The sequence below is a fragment of the Eleutherodactylus coqui genome, chromosome 4 (genome assembly GCF_035609145.1).
Source record: "Eleutherodactylus coqui strain aEleCoq1 chromosome 4, aEleCoq1.hap1, whole genome shotgun sequence".
Classification (NCBI taxonomy): domain Eukaryota; kingdom Metazoa; phylum Chordata; class Amphibia; order Anura; family Eleutherodactylidae; genus Eleutherodactylus; species Eleutherodactylus coqui.
The window spans coordinates 132207633-132219290 of NC_089840.1; positions in this window are offsets into that span (position 1 = coordinate 132207633).

Sequence of the window (11658 nt, forward strand, 5' to 3'; positions counted from 1 at the left end):
TCTATTTGTCCAGCCTCTGTCCGTCCTAAGGGCGGTGGACACGTGTGAGCTGCGTGAACAACATTGCTAAATCAGACGCACCCAGCTACGCTTTACTGCTGGCTTCGCCATTTGCTTTCCTTAATTGGGAAAAAAATACCTGCTCTGCCAGAGTTAATAACTCTGCTACCCTCACGTTCTGTGACACATAAGCAGGGACACAGCACAGTTATTAAACTTCTCATGTTCATTGAATATACGCAGTGCTGCCTTTTGGTGGAAAAAAACTGAAAACAAATCTATTTGTCCAGCCTCTGTCCGTCCTAAGGGCGGTGGACACGTGTGAGCTGCGTGAACAACATTGCTAAATCAGACGCACCCAGCTACGCTTTACTGCTGGCTTCGCCATTTGCTTTCCTTAATTGGGAAAAAAAATACCTGCTCTGCCAGAGTTATAATAACTCTGCTACCCTCACGTTCTGTGACACATAAGCAGGGACACAGCACAGTTATTAAACTTAGATAATTCATTCACTAGAGGCAGTGGGGCCTTTCGTTTTCCAAAAAGGGCAAAAATTATATTTGGCCTGCAGTCTTGCGCCAATTTATTTCCTGCCTGTGAAATCAAATCACTGGTAATACAGCATGCTGAGGGGTAGGGGTAGGCCTAGAGGACGTGGACGCGGCCGAGGACGCGGAGGGCCAAGTCAGGGTGTGGGCACAGCCCGAGCTCCTGATCCTGGTGTGTCGCAGCCGACTGCTGCACGATTAGGAGAGAGGCACGTTTCTGGCGTCCCCACATTCATCGCCCAATTAATGGGTCCACGCGGGAGACGGTTATTAGAAAATGAGCAGTGTGAGCAGGTCCTGTCCTGGATGGCAGAAAGTGCTTCGAGCAACCTATCGTCTACCCGCAGTTCTGCGCCGTCCACTGCTGCCAATCCGAATCCTCTGTCTGCTGCTCCTCCTTCCTCCCAGCCTCCTCACTCCACTACAATAACACCTGCTCAGGAGCGGGAACACTCCCAGGAACTGTTCTCGGGCCCCTGCTTAGATTGGGCAGCAGCGGTTCCTCTCCCACCAGAGGAGTTTATCGTCACTGATGCCCAACCATTCGAAAGTTCCCGGGGTCCGGGGGAAGAGGCTGGGGACTTCCGCCAACTGTCTCAACAACTTTCTGTGGGTGAGGAGGACGATGACGATCAGACACAGTTGTCTTGCAGTGAGGTAGTAGTAAGGGCAGTAAGTCCAAGGGAGCAGCGCACAGAGGATTCGGAGGAAGAGCAGCAGGACGATGAGGTGACTGACCCCACCTGGTGTGCAACGCTTACTCAGGAGGACAGGTCTTCAGAGGGGGAGTCAAGGGCATCAGCAGGGCAGGTTGCAAGAGGCAGTGCGGTGGCCAGGGGTAGAGGCAGGGCCAGACCGAATAATCCACCAAGTGTTTCCCAAAGCGCCCCCTCGCGCCATGCCACCCTGCAGAGGCCGAGGTGCTCTAAGGTCTGGCAGTTTTTCACAGAGACGCCTGACGACCGACGAACAGTGGTGTGCAACCTTTGTTGCGCAAAGCTCAGCCGGGGAGCCAACACCAACAGCCTCACCACCACCACCACGCGCAGACATATGATGGCCAAGCACCCCACAAGGTGGGACGAAGGCCGTTCACCGCCTCCGGTTTGCACCCCTGCCTCTCCCCCTGTGCCCCAACCTGCCACTGAGATGCAACCCCCCTCTCAGGACACAGGCACTACCGCCTCATGGCCTGCACCCACACCCTCATCTCCGCTGTCCTCGGCCCCATCCAGCAGTGTAGTTCAGCGCACCGTTCAGCCGTCGCTTGCGCAAGTGTTCGAGCGCAAGCGCAAGTACGCCGCCACGCACCCGCACGCTCAAACGTTAACCGTCCGCATAGCAAAATTCATCAGCCTTGAGATGCTGCCGTATAGGGTTGTGGAAACTGAGTCCTTCAAAAGTATCATGGAGGCGGCGGCCCCGCGCTACTCAGTTCCCAGTCGCCACTACTTTTCCCGATGTGCCGTCCCAGCCCTGCACGACCACGTCTCCCGCAACATTGTGCGCGCCCTCACCAACGCGGTTACTGCCACGGTCCACTTAACTACGGACACGTGGACAAGCACAGGCGGGCAGGGCCACTACATCTCCCTGACGGCACATTGGGTGAATTTAGTGGAGGCTGGGACAGAGTCAGAGCCTGGGACCGCTCACGTCCTACCCACCCCCAGAATTGCGGGCCCCAGCTCGGTGCTGGTATCTGCGGAGGTGTATGCTTCCTCCACTAAAGCACCCTCCTCCTCCTCCTCTGTCTCGCAATCAAGATGTGTTAGCAGCAGCATGTCGCCAGCAGTCGGTGTCGCGCGGTGTGGCAGCACAGCGGTGGGCAAGCGTCAGCAGGCCGTGCTGAAACTACTCAGCTTAGGCGATAAGAGGCACACGGCCCACGAACTGCTGCAGGGTCTGACAGAGCAGACCGACCGCTGGCTTGCGCCGCTGAGCCTCCAACCGGGCATGGTCGTGTGTGACAACGGCCGTAACCTGGTGGCGGCTCTGCAGCTCGGCAGCCTCACGCACGTGCCATGCCTGGCCCACGTCTTTAATTTGGTGGTTCAGCGGTTTCTGAAAAGCTACCCACGCTTGTCAGACCTGCTCGTAAAGGCGCGCCGGCTCTGCGCACATTTCCGCAAGTCCCACACGGACGCTGCCACCCTGCGCACCCTGCAACATCACTTTAAGCTGCCAGTGCACCGACTGCTGTGCAACGTGCCCACACGGTGGAACTCTACGCTCCACATGTTGGCCAGGCTCTATGAACAACGTAGAGCTATAGTCGAATACCAACTCCAACATGGGCGGCGCAGTGGGAGTCAGCCTCCTCAATTCCTTTCAGAAGAGTGGGCCTGGTTGGCAGACATCTGCCATGTCCTTGGTAATTTTGAGGAGTCTACCCAGGTGGTGAGCGGCGATGCTACAATCATTAGCGTCACCATTCCTCTGCTATGCATCTTGAGAAATTCCCTGCAAACCATAAAGGCAGCTGCTTTGCGCTCGGAAACGGGGGCGGGGGAAGACAGTATGCCGCTGGATAGTCAGGGCACCCTCCTGTCTATTTCTCAGCGCGTACAGGAGGAGGAGGAGGGGGAAGAGACAGCTTGGCCCGCTGCTGACGGTACACCGGCTGATTGCCTGTCATCCTTTCAGCGTGTATGGCCTGAGGAGAAGGAGGAGGAGGAGGAGGATCCTGATAGTGATCTTCCTAGTGAAGACAGCCATGTGTTGCGTACAGGTACCCTGGCACACATGGCTGACTTCATGTTAGGATGCCTTTCTCGTGACCCTCGCGTTGCACGCATTCTGGCCACGACGGATTACTGGGTGTACACACTGCTCGATCCACGGTATAAGGAGAACCTGCCCACTCTGATTCCCGAAGAGGAAAGGGGTTCGAGAGTGTTGCTATACCACAGGACCCTTGCGGACAAGCTGATGGTAAAATTCCCAGCCGACAGCGCTAGTGGCAGAAGGCGCAGTACCGAGGGCAAGGTAGCAGGGGATGTGCGTAGATCGAGCAGCATGTACATCCCAGGCAGTGCAACAGTCTTTAAGGGCCTGGCCAGCTTTATGGCTCCCCGCCAAGACTGTGTCACCGCTCCCCAGTCACGGCTGAGTCGGCGGGAGCACTGTAAAAGGATGGTGAGGGAGTACGTAGCGGATCGCACGACCATCCTTGGTGACGCCTCTGCCCCCTACAACTACTGGGTGTCGAAGCTGGACATGTGGCCTGAACTAGCGCTGTATGCCCTGGAGGTGCTTGCTTGTCCTGCGGCTAGCGTCTTGTCGGAGAGGGTGTTTAGTGCGGCTGGGGGAATCATCACAAATAAGCGTAGCCGCTTGTCAACCGACAGTGCCGACAGGCTAACACTCATCAAGATGAACAAAGGCTGGATTTCCCCAGACTTCTGTTCTCCACCAGCGGACAGCAGCGATACGTAAGCAATACGTAGGCTGCACCCGCGGATGGAAGCTACGTTCTCTCTCACCATCCAAAACGGGGACATTTCTGCTTCATCAATCTGTGTCTAATATTCCTCCTCCTCCTCCTCCTGCTCCTCCTCCTGAAACCTCACGTAATCACGCTGAACGGGCAATTTTTCTTAGGGCCACAAGGCTCACTCAAATAATTTTTCAGAACAATTTTTATAAGTTTCAATGCGCTTAAAAGCATTGGAACTTTAACTTGAACCAATTTTTCGTTACACTGGGCTGCCTCCAGGCCTAGTTACCACTTAAGCCACATTAACCAAAGCGATTAATGGGTTTCACCTGCCCTCTTGGCTGGCCAAGGCCAATTTTTGGGATGTACATTAGTACTGTTGATACAGCAATTTTTGTGGGCCCTCGCCTACAGTGTAATCAAATTAATTTTTAGCCCACCTGCATTACAGCTGACGTTACCTCAGCTGTGTTGGGCAATGCAATGGGATATTTTTATGTACCGCCGGTGGGTTCCAGGGAGCCACCCATGCTGTAGGTGCACACTGAGTTTTTAATACATCTGTACACTTCTAAAGAACCCGTCTGACTGGGCCATGCAGTGTGGGCCGAAGCCCACCTGTATTACGCACGACATTACTACCTCAGCTGTGTTGGGCAATGCAATGGGATATTTCTATGTACCGCCGGTGGCTTCCTGGCACCCACCCAGGCAGTGGGTCCACAGGGAGTTTAACCTACATGTGTCCACTTGTAAAGAACCCCAGTCAGACTGGGGCATGCAGTGTGGGCCGAAGCCCACCTGCATTAAGCACGACATTACTACCTCAGCTGTGTTGGGCAATGCAATGGGATATTTCTATGTACCGCCGGTGGCTTCCTGGCACCCACCCAGGCAGTGGGTCCACAGGGAGTTTAACCTACATGTGTCCACTTGTAAAGAACCCCAGTCTGACTGGGGCATGCAGTGTGGGCCGAAGCCCACCTGCATTAAGCACGACATTACTACCTCAGCTGTGTTGGGCAATGCAATGGGATATTTCTATGTACCGCCGGTGGCTTCCTGGCACCCACCCAGGCAGTGGGTCCACAGGGAGTTTAACCTACATGTGTCCACTTGTAAAGAACCCCAGTCTGACTGGGGCATGCAGTGTGGGCCGAAACCCACCTGCATTAAGCACGACATTACTACCTCAGCTGTGTTGGGCAATGCAATGGGATATTTTTATGTACCGCCGGTGGGTTCCAGGGAGCCACCCATGCTGTAGGTGCACACTGAGTTTTTAATACATCTGTACACTTCTAAAGAACCCGTCTGACTGGGCCATGCAGTGTGGGCCGAAGCCCACCTGTATTACGCACGACATTACTACCTCAGCTGTGTTGGGCAATGCAATGGGATATTTCTATGTACCGCCGGTGGCTTCCTGGCACCCACCCAGGCAGTGGGTCCACAGGGAGTTTAACCTACATGTGTCCACTTGTAAAGAACCCCAGTCTGACTGGGGCATGCAGTGTGGGCCGAAACCCACCTGCATTAACCCTTTCCAGTCCACTGTGTGACCTGTGAAGACATTAGGGTTTAAGGCTGTACAGCTCCGTTGTTGGTAGACGTCCGTCGGGGTTCTCTTACTGTATATTGCCAGCCTCTCTGCTGTCGGAGCCTATCCTACGTGTCAGCTCATGCAGTACTGGCTTTAGCCAGCATATAGCGCCGTTGTATAACAGCAGAAAAAGAGTAAGCCCCCTAGGAAAACCATATACAAATTGGATTGGAAAGGGTTAAGCACAACATTACTACCTCAGCTGTGTTGGGCAATGCAATGGGATATTTCTATGTACCGCCGGTGGCTTCCTGGCACCCACCCATGCTGTAGGTGCACACGGAGTTTTTACTACATCTGTACACTTATAAAGAACCCCAGTCAGACTGGGGCATGCAGTGTGGGCCGAAGCCCACCTGCATTAAGCACGACATTACTACCTCAGCTGTGTTGGGCAATGCAATGGGATATTTCTGTGTACCGCCGGTGGGTTCCAGGGAGCCACCCATGCTGTGGGTCGACAGGGACTTCACAATAGGGAGTTGTACCTGCCTGTGTCTATGAATTAAAAAGCCCGGTCTGACTGGGGCATGCAGACACCTTGACAGAATGAATAGTGTGTGGCACATAGGTTCCCCATTGCTATGCCCACGTGTGCAGCTCCTGATGGCGGTGGCACAGGATTCTATTTCTCATTGCTTCTGTACAGCATTGTGGGCTATCGCTCCGCCACTTTTAAAGAGGGTCGCTGCCTAGCCGTGCCAACCTCTGCAGTGTGTGCCTGCGGTCCCTCGTCATGGCAGACGCAATTCTAAATAGACATGAGCGTGGTGTGGCATGAGGGCAGCTGAAGGCTGCCCAGGGACACTTTGGTGTGCGCTGTGGGGGGGGAGGGGGGGCGGTTGGGCAGCATGTAACCCAGGAGAAGTGGCAGTGGAGTGTCATCCAGGCAGTGATTGTGCTTTGTTGTAGCTAGTGTGGTGCTTAGCAAAGGTATGCCATGCTAATGAGGGCTTTTCAGAAGTAAAAGTTGTTGGGAGGGGGGGGGGGGGGGGCACTCTTGCCGGTATTGTGGCTTAATAGTGGGACCTGTGAACTTGAGATGCAGCCCAACATGTAGCCCCTCGCCTGCCCTATCCGTTGCTGTGTCGTTCCCATCACTTTCTTGAATTGCCCAGATTTTCACACAAGGTAACCTTAGCGAGCATCGGCGAAATACAAAAATGCTCTGGTCGCCCATTGACTTCAATGGGGTTCGTTGTTCGAAACGAACCCTCGAGCATCGCGGGAAGTTCGTTCCGAATAACGAACACCCGAACATTTTGGTGTTCGCTCATCTCTAGTCACGTCCATAAAAGTCTGGTCCGTCAAAGTAGTGCAATTATTTACCCAGCAAGGTGAACGGCGTCCGGGAAAAAAAAAAAAAAAAACACCAGAAATGCGTTCAGTCATCCTGTCTTCCAGAAAAATGTAATAAAAAGCGATCAAAAAGTTGTATATATTCCGAAATGGTACCAACGTAAACTTCAGGATGTCTCGCAAAAAACTAGCTCTTGCACAACTACGTCGAGGGAAAAATTAAAAGGTTATTGCGCGCAGAAGATGGTGGCAGAAAATAATTTTAAACAATTGTCTATGAAAAAAAATAAAAAGCACAGCAAGAAAAAATAAAACTATACAAGTTTTGTATCCTAGTAATCGTACTGACCCATAGAATAAAGTTATGTCATTTTTTGTTGCAGTTTGTGCGCCGTAGAAACAAGACGCACCGAAGGATGGTGGAATGTTATTTTTTTTCTCTTCATTTTACTCCACTTGAAAAATTTTGAAAGATTTTTACTGTATTATATGGTACAGTAAATAGCACCATTGAAAAACACCACTCGTCCTGCAAAAAACAAGCCCTCATGCAGCGACTTCGATGCATAAATAAAATAGTTACGATTTTTTTCAAAGCAGGGAGGAAAAAACGAAAATGGATAAAAAAGGGCTAAGTGGAGTTCAATGAAAAAAACCTTGAAAATTGTGAGAAAAAACCCCTGAAAATTCCACCATCTATGGGTGCGTCTTGTTTCTATAGCGCATAAACTGCAATAAATAGGACATGATAACTTTATTCTATAGATCAGTACGATTACTACGATAACAATCATATATATATATTTTTTGCTGTACTTTTATTTTATTTTTTTTTAAAGATATTACATTTTTTTTCATTTTCTGCCGCCATCTTCTAACAGCCATAACTTATTTATGTTTTCATCTACATAGTTGTGCGAGGGCTCATTTTTTACGGTTCATCTTGTAGTTTGTGTTGGCAGATTTTTGGAATACGTACGATTTTTTTTGATCGCTGTGTATTGCAGTTTTTTCTCGAGACAGGGTGACCAAAAAAGTGCATATCTGACAACGCATTTATTTTTTCTGATGATGTTTATTACTTTGCTAGATCAGACTTTTACGGACACAGCGATACCGAATATGTATTTTTGTGTGACAAGAACTTGCGATGCTTTTTTTTGTGTGACAAGAACTTGCAATGCTTTGATCACTCCTGCAGTATGATGTAATGCCATAGCATTACATCATACTGCGATCGAGCAGGCTTTCTATCAAGCCACCCCCATGGGTATGGCTTGATAGGCATTCTGACATCATAGCCCTGGGGCCTTTCGGAAGGTCCCCGGCTGTCATAACACCCGCACGGCTCCCTGCTATCTCATCGTGGTGGGTGTACGGGACCTTCAAAAATCAATGGGAGGATGTAAATGCTGTTGTCAGAATTGACAGCGGAATGTAAATGGTTAACAGCTCTGATGAGCCGCATGGCTTATCCGAGCTGTTGTTGGCAGGTGTCAACTGTAAGAGACAGCTGGCTCCAGCGTTGTATGAAGGGAGATCGCTGTGCAATCTCCTTTCACACATAACCTAACATTGCAAGACGTAACTATATGCCCTATAGTGTTAAAGGGGTTCTGACATGGAAGAAAAAAATTTTTACTTACCTTGCCTGGCCAGGACCGATCTCCAGGCATGTCCTCTCCATGATTTTTATGCTTTAGCAGCCATTAATCGTGGGTTCCCGGTGTCCATTAGGCAGACCAGGGAACAATGGCTGCCAAAGCATAAAAATCTGATGTGTCAAAACCCCTTTAAGGGTTTAAAGTGGGTGCAAATGGTATAAGATTTGGCTTCTCTTCTCGATGGCATTAAGACCCTTAGCGTTGTAGGCACAAAAAGTCATATTGGCCATGGTCAGATGCTAGATCACATAAAGAGGAAAAAATTCCAGCTAAGCCGCCCAAAAGTAGCCACCCAATTGGGTAGAGAAGGGGGGAGGGGGGTAGTGAATATGAGAACGAAACAATATAACTAAGTCAAATAATGCTGTAAGCCCTACGGAGTTAGGGGTGGGGGGGTGTAGGAAGCCATATTCTGGGCGTGCTTCCCTACTCTCCTGTGCAACTACGGATAAACATATCCTATGAGGAATGAAATAACAGACCATATGCTGGGGACCAAAACTAATAAGACCCACATAAAAAACATTAATATATTAAGCATGAAGTGTAGGCCCTGAGTGAACCTGGAAGGCCACTAGTATCAGTGGCTGGGTGCCAACTAGGAGCTCATTAAAAAAAAAAAAAGACACACAGGCTAACTATATTTATCTGTGTGATTTCCAGGAGGCAGTCTCTGGGATCTTCCTCTCGCAGGTTGCCATGGCTCTCCAGGGCAAAGGGCTGGAAGGGAACCTGCCAGTGGGCCAATCTGGTAGGGCGATCATAGGGAGCTCCAGGGAATTTCGGTAGATCATCCAGTTACTTAAATGTTGCTGATTTGCCATTCGGAGTGAAAGGGGTATCCCCACCTATATTGTATCTCTCTTTCCCGAAGTACTGCAAGCAGAGGTTTCAGGGCTTTCCGGAGATGTAAGGTGTGTCTAGCCAAGCCCAGCAGAATGATGATGGGGGTGCCCTGAAACAATAGATCCTTTGCGCCTCTCGCCTTCTGTAGGATCAATTCATTTTCTTTATAAAAGTCAATGTGACACACCAGGTCGTGTGGGCAAGCAGGATCGCAGGACCTAGGATACAGTGGATTCTGTCAAGCTCTATGGGGTTCCCAGCTGGACGCTTGATAAGGTTGCCAAAAACTTTTTGGGCCCACGATTCTAGGTGTAATACCCCTATGTCCTCACTGAGGCCTCTGATTCTAAGGTTATTTCTACAGTGACAATATCCAGGTCATCAAGGTGTAGAAAAAGTTCAGGTATTAGGCCTGATTGATTCTTGGGGCTCCGCCAGGCTCACTTTGGTAAATCCTGCTGTAGACAAATGTGACCTGCTGTACTCAGCGCTGTTGCAGTGTCCAGACAGGCTGTACTGTGCGCCCATAACCTGTAGTCGGCATAGCAACGCGGATCACATGACACGGCTCCAATACCGCAGGTTCTGGATGCGCAGTAGAGCCTGTCCGGACACTGCTACAGTGTTGAATAGACCCGGGACCAATGGCTCCTTCACACTGGCGTCGATGATATCAGGCCATGTTTCATGGCCCTATATCGCCCTCACCATCCATCTGAAACCCGTGGATGTGAGGTGTTTCCACATGGAAGCAGCCTCACATCACCGCGAGGCTGAAGGATTTGCCCACCATGGCTGTCACAGCCGCAGCAGCGGATCACAGAGTGCTCCCATTGTTTTCAATGGGGCCGACGATGCTATCACCAGCTTCATTGAAAACAATAAGGCTTTAAAAAATGCTCCTGCGCTGCCTCAAACAAACGACTGGTCTTGACAATAATATTATTGTCTAAAAGGTTTATTAGGGTACAACGCGTTTCGTCATATAAAAAACGACTTTATCAAGTACAGATGGGTCTTTTCCCTTCGGCTTGGCCCGGTACGAGTGGCGTTCTGGCTCCGCCCCCTTGTACGCGGCATCGCGTAGCTCCGCCCCATCACATGTGCCGATTCCAGCCTCCTGATTGGCTGGAATCGGCACACGTGACGGGGTGGAGCTACGAGATAATTCGTACAAGGGGGCGGAGCCAGAACGCCACTCGTACCGGGCCAAGCCGAAGGGAAAAGACCCATCTGTACTTGATAAAGTCGTTTTTTATATGACGAAACGCGTTGTACCCTAATAAACCTTTTAGACAATAATATTATTGTCAAGACCAGTCGTTTGTTTGAGGCAGCGCAGGAGCATTTTTTAAAGCCTTATTGTTTTCAATGAAGCTGGTGATAGCATCGTCGGCCCCATTGAAAACAATGGGAGCACTCTGTGAGCTCTGCTGCCAGACCGAGCCGAAGGGAAAAGACCCATCTGTGCAAGCGCGTCTAATCGGGCGATTAGACGCTGAAATTAGACGGCACCATGGCGACGGGGACGCTAGCAATGGAGCAGGTAAGTGAATAACTTCTGTATGGCTCATATTTAAAGGAGATGTATCGAGGCAGGAGTGGATTTTTTTTTATTGCCCAGTCCCCCTAATTAAGCAAACATTACTAAGCCCCCCTGTAAATGACTTTTCTAGCTGGTTTGTACTTACCGTTCCAGCGTTTTAGCAACTTATAAAAATTTTCCCAAGATGGCCGCCGGCTCTTTCCCCGTCGCTTGCTGTAGCCCGACGTGCGCGCTCCCGAGACGCTACCAGCTGTGTCTCCCTGACAACCAGACGCCCCGCAGCCGCCGACCGGACCCCTGGAGTGAACACGGCCAACCAGTCACCCACCGCCAGGCAGCAGGTAACCGGCGCAGCCCCCCCCCCCCCCGGAACAGCGGCAGCCCCCCTATCGCAGCGACAGCCCCCCCATCACAGCGGCAGCCCCCCCATCACAGCGGCAGCCCCCCCCCATCGCAGCGACAGCCCCCCCCCATCGCAGCGACAGCCCCCCCCATCGCAGCGACAGCCCCCCCATCACAGCGGCGCCCCCCCCCCCCCATCGCAGCGACAGCCCCCCCCCCATCGCAGCGACAGCCCCCCCCCATCGCAGCGACAGCCCCCCCCGGCACAGCGGCAGCCCCCCCCATCGCAGCGAAAGCCCCCCCCATCGCACCGACAGCCCCCCACCGCAGCGACAGCCCCCCCCCCCCCCCGGCGCAGCCCGCCCCCGGC